The sequence below is a fragment of the Nuphar pumila genome, chromosome 3 (genome assembly GCF_984573655.1).
Source record: "Nuphar pumila chromosome 3, dmNupPumi1.hap1.1, whole genome shotgun sequence".
Lineage (NCBI taxonomy): Eukaryota > Viridiplantae > Streptophyta > Magnoliopsida > Nymphaeales > Nymphaeaceae > Nuphar > Nuphar pumila.
The window spans coordinates 9,247,590-9,253,590 of NC_143251.1; positions in this window are offsets into that span (position 1 = coordinate 9,247,590).

The window sequence follows — 6,001 nt, forward strand, 5'->3', positions numbered from 1 at the left end:
TTCTATGGTTCTCTGGTTCACTCATAGTCGATGACAGTTGCATTGGGGTGAGTGGGTATGCCTCAACGGTTTTATGAACTATGAAGAATTACAAAGATTTATTGATCTTATACATGTCTACATCACCCGAGGGCAAAGTGTCTATTTTCTATCAATTGTTTTCTTTTTATTTCTTTTGTAAGACTTATAGCTTCTGAGGAAAACAATATCTGCTTGTGATGACAGTTATTTGCAAAATAAGCTCGTGCCTTTGGTCTGCTAAATAGTGGTACATTGTATGTTTTTCTGTTCAGTTCAGTATGAAAATTATTGGCCTATTGAGTAATGCCTATGTTTGATTGTCAGTTTTCTACTCTTCGATGATGATTGTTGAGTTGCAAAAACATATCAGCACAGTGCTGGTTTGAGGATTTGTAATCTGAATGTTGAAGGTTTGATGGTTCGAGATAATTCATGATGGTGGTCGCAGTGAATGTGGGCCATCATATTGCTTCTGTCAATTTGGTTGATCTTTTATATTGACCACACTGCTTGAGAGAGAGAGAGAGAGAGAGAGAGAGAGAGAGAGAGAGAGAGAGAGAGAGAGAGAGAGCAATGCACGTGATCGTGGCCTTTAAAACAGTGTTGATTAGAACATGAGAGTTTTACAGGGATTTTGCTTGCACCCTTTCTCCATAAAGACAAGAAAAGGGAGCTGTGGGTTGTGGATGTATCCCACTGCTAACTGCTTTAAACATGTGTTATCAGGCGGCTTGCAAGCAATATAGAAAGATATGGGTGTAGCAATCTCGTCCCTGCAGTCCACCGAGTTTTTCCTTGAGAAAAAAGCTCTGTCAGCGCTGAGTGGGATGGTAAAAGGTAATAGTCTGATCTGATTAACTAATTGGATATAATTTATATATAAATGGGTTGAAATATTTGTTAGATTTGGATTCGATTCAGACTAGGACTCGGGTTTAGATGCAAAGCGGCAGACCGACTGAATCTGATTATTAATGGGATGCTACTTTGTTTACTTCATTCAACTAATCAGATTTGGATTTGGTTGGATATTTGAGCCAAACCTGGCCCGTTGACATCCCTAAAGCATGGTATAATGGGTTGTTTCTTAGTTGTGCTTGAACTAAGTTTTTCAACTTGAGAAAAGTTTGGATGGTCAATGAGGTAGTCCCACCGAGCCGTCTCGGGCTTCCATCAAGATATTGCTGGCTCAAATGGTTTTATGGGATCCAATTCTTTCACCTGAACGATATCCTCGGTTTAAATTTGTAGGCAGGGCCTTATTTCCAATATATAGTGACATGCTTGCAATGCAATTTTGTATATTCTATATTCTTTGTAATTAATATGTTCTGTTATTTTCTTAATTCCTAACTCTAAATGCATTGAGAATTTGAGATATTCTCTATAATTTTTGTGAGACAAATTTTTACTTTTATCGTGAGATTGCTGCTTGCGGAGAAAACCCCAAGATCGATATTTGAGACTATGGTCCTGATAATGAGTCCGGATCGTGTGCAATTACATGGCACAAAATTTGTGCATTAAGCACCTTATCTCCATCGGACCTTAGGCACCACAACTGACAGGCCCTGTCTCAAGATGGAGGGTGATCAGGTGCTTAATGCACAAATATTTGTGCAATCATATTGCACCTAATCTTTGCACCCTGATAATTAAGGCCTCACAATATTGGAGGGAAAAGAATAATATGGAGTCAATGGACCTTACCATCTTCTCTGTTTTCCTCTACGATGTTTGTTGTAAGAAACCCTCCGAACGCTGACATGAAGATCCAGATTCAGATGATTTTTTTTTTATAAATAGGTGATTTGAGAGAGAGAGAGAACAGTTCAGTCGTTGATGAGATTTATTGATTTTCTTTCTTTTACTTTTTTCGAGTATTTGTCCTGAATTATTTGTGTTGTTGAATTTCCAGTTGCTTGCTTATTGTTTTATTCACAAGTAGTTTAGATAATTCCTAGTTGGATAGTTTTATCGTAAATCAAGCCCTCTCGATTTACATCAGTTCCTCGATAAAAAAAAACTGAAAGCAAAAAAGGTCACCAGCTTCAACAAAGGCAGCCTTTTTGCGCTCAGCCATGACACACTTTTAAGTTTCCCTCCAACTTCTTGGTTCTATTTGAGCAACAAGACCAAACGTCTCACCAACGGGGCTCCCCTTGTATGGCAAGGGCAGTTAGAGCAGGTCACCTTGTGTTGGGACATTACAAGTTCAAACCTCAAATGATATGGTTGCATAACTGGTAGGGGTAACTGTTGGATCATTTTTCAGATCACACAGTTTCACAATCGTCATCATGATATAAAACACAAAATAAATCAAGAAATACAACAGTGTAAATAACATGATTAACAGACGACCGAAACAATAACAGGGAGCAAGCATGGCATTTTCCGCATCAGACCAAAATCCAGATGACAGCATAAGATTAAACAGATGCATAAAACATAAAGAAAACAACAGGAACATGTTTAGTTTATGTAATAGGCTAAGGCGTACGAAGGTACTCCCCTTAGAGAAGATTCGCCCCCACATACTGTGCAAATCAGGGTCCGGCGTCCTTCCCCCAGGATACAATAGCCACGACGAACCGAACGGTGCACTCCGGCGGGTCGTCCTTCGAAAACAGCCTCTTCGAACCAAAGTTGCAGAACAACCCTCTTCGGAAGATCTCAGGAAAAGGAGAGAGAGAGAGAGAGTAACAGAGAGATGGGAAATCGCAGAGCTTCGGCCAGAAATCGCCTGTCTCAACCCTCTTCGGAACCCCAGCCCTCACCACGCTTTTATAACCCACGAACGGTTATGAAACATGGAAGGACCCGTTACGGATTCTGAGGAGACGTGATCCGTTAATGGTCTTCGAAAGATCGAGACCCGTTACGGAATCCGAAGCGTCATAACGGGCACAGAATACGAGGAGTCGTGACCCGTTATCCATTCTCATAACCCGTTACCGAATCCAAAGAAACTTTGGGTAAAAAGATACTTGTCTTGATTGGATATGGCCCTAAAGGGCCAATTACCCGAACCCGAACTCGAGCCTGGCACGACACGACACGACACGGCACGGCGGGCGGGCGCGCGCGCGCGTGTGTGTGTGGTGGTCATCCCACTCCCTTGTTCTCAGGAACAAGTGTATGAGTCCACTAATTGCTTATAAAGCTCTCAGAAAACTCAAGCAAAAGCAATATGGGACTATTCCACCTCATCAAGACCTCTATCTTTAAACACCCCATTCCTTCTTTGAATTTCTCTCCCTTCTTTCTTACACCTAACATTCCCCCACAAATTCAAAGAATGAAGCGGGAGGAAACCAAAGTGCTAAAAGAGACATTCTGCAACAAGACATATCATGCTTTCAGCAATGGTACCTTCCGGTTTGAACCACTACCTTAGTTGACTAACTTTACCCCCACAAGAACGAAGTGAACTGAAGTCTTGAACTTGAACCTTTGGTGTAGGAGTGTCCATCAGCAACAACATGATAAAGGTTCTGGTTGTAATCTTTAGGGGCGGCGCGTTAAAGGCCATGCGCCCGAATCCTGTTTCATGAGTGACTTTAGGAATAACCCAATTCCTTGAACTGCGGCCACACAGTCACACTCACATAGGTGGGCTTCTCCAAAGATGCACTGCTAACATCTCGCCTTGAAGACTTTGAACCCATTCAGAGTTTTAACTCTTCCTTAACTTGCAGCTACATCACCTTTCCAGAGTAAACAGGGGAACAGACACAGATACAAAGTATCATCTTTAATAAGGTGCTATCCAGTTCACCCTACAGCTTGTTATTACCACATTGAACCTACTTTGTGGGATCTCCACTCAGATAGGTTGGGTTTCTACTGTAGATGAACTACTGATGGGTTTCAGTCCCATCCCCTCTCTGGATTTTAGGACTAAAGACTTATCTAGACCTTTCGTTAATGGATCAGCTGTGTTTTCTTTGGATCCAACATAGTCCACAGCAACCACTAACTGAGACACCAGTTCCCTTACAGATTTTATTCTGACTTGGATGTGTCTCCTCTGCTTTTGGTTATATTTTGTGCTTTTAATCTTTGCAATAGTGGCCATATTGTCACACTGCATAGATATCGCAGGAATTGGCTTGCACATTAAAGGAAGTTCCTCAAGAAGTCCCTTTAACCATCCAGCTTCCAATCCAGTGACATCTAAAGCACAGAGTTCAGCCTCAAAAGTAGACCGAGACAAGATGGTCTGCTTTACTGATCTCCAGGCGACTGCGCCGCCACCCAAGGTAAATACATACCCTGTCACGCCATAACTGCCAGAGTTCATGGCTATCCAGCTCGCATCACTATATCCCTCAAGAATTGCAGGGAATTTCTTGTAATGCAAACTCAAGGAAATGGTTCCTTTTAGGTATCTAAGTACCCTGTCCAATGCCTTCCAATGAGTGCGATTTGGACAACTTGTGTATCTACTTAATTTTGTCACGGAGAACGAAATATCCGGTCTCATGTAATTTGCAAGATACATCAAACTTCCAATAATCTGGGAATACCTCAATTGAGACACAGGAACACCAGTCGTATTCTTATAAAGAGGGATAGAAGGGTCATATGGAGTTGCTACAGATCTCCCTTGGTTATAACCAAATTTCACAAGTACTTTCTCGACAAAGTGAGATTGAGAAATGGTTAACTCTTCAGCTGAACGAGTCAGTTTTAAGCCTAAGATCACGCTTGCAACACCCATATCCTTCATATCAAACTTACTACTAAGAAACGATTTTGTCTCATTAACAATTCTCATATTGAAACCAAACAGTAGAATATCATCTACATACAGGCATAAAATAATACAACCATCACTTTTAACTTTACAATAAACACACTTATCAGATTCATTGACAACAAAGCCAAATGATAATATAATATTATCAAACTTCTCATGCCATTGTTTAGGGGCTTGTTTCAGTCCATATAATGACTTAACAAGTCTACAAACTTTATCTTCATTACCAGAAGCCACATAACCCTTAGGTTGATCCATATAGATCTCTTCTTCAAGATCGCCATGCAAGAAAGCGGTCTTCACGTCCATTTGATGGACCGAGAGATCATAAATGAAAGCCAGTGCAATAAGCACCCTAATAGTGGTCATCCGGGTAACCGGAGAATAAGTATCAAAGTAATCTATTCCCTCCTTTTGTTTGAACCCCTTGGCAACCAGTCTCGCCTTGTACTTGTCAATAGATCCATCTGGTTTCAACTTCTTCTTAAAGATCCACTTGCACCCAATTGTGGAACTACCACGAGGGAGGTCAACCAGTTCCCAAGTACCATTAGAGATAATGGAGTCCATTTCACTCTTGATGGCGTCTTTCCAATGCTTTGCTTCAGGTGAAGCCATTGCATCTCGGAAAGTGGGAGGATCATCTTCGATAAGGTAAGTGATAAAGTCACTTCCCAAATCCTTGGTAATCCTTGGTCTCTTTCTCCTTCTAGGTTCAACCACTTCCTCAGACTCATCGGGTCTAGGATGGGAACAAGATGGTTCTACCTCCACATCTGTCATCATTTCCACATGTTCGGGAATGGAACCAGAAGTTGAAGGTATATCTAAAGAAGACAGATTCTGAGGTACACCAACTTTCATGGGAAATACATCCTCAAAGAATGTAGCTTCTCGAAGCTCTACAATAGAGTTAACATCTATGCCAGATATCTCAGACTTAATTACTAAGAACTTGTAGGCATAGCTGTTCTCTACATAACCCAAAAAGACATCTACTGTTTTAGGACCTAGCTTTTTCCTATTGTGTTCTGGGACAAGTACCTTAGCAAGGCACCCCCACACTTTAAGGTATTTTAAGCTAGCTTTCCTATTTCTCCAGAGTTCAAAAGGGCTACTATCCTTATGCTTCTGAGGTACTCTATTCAGAATATGGCAAGCCGTATTCAGAGCATCCCCCCACATATAGGTAGGTAATTCAGAACTCCCAAGTAG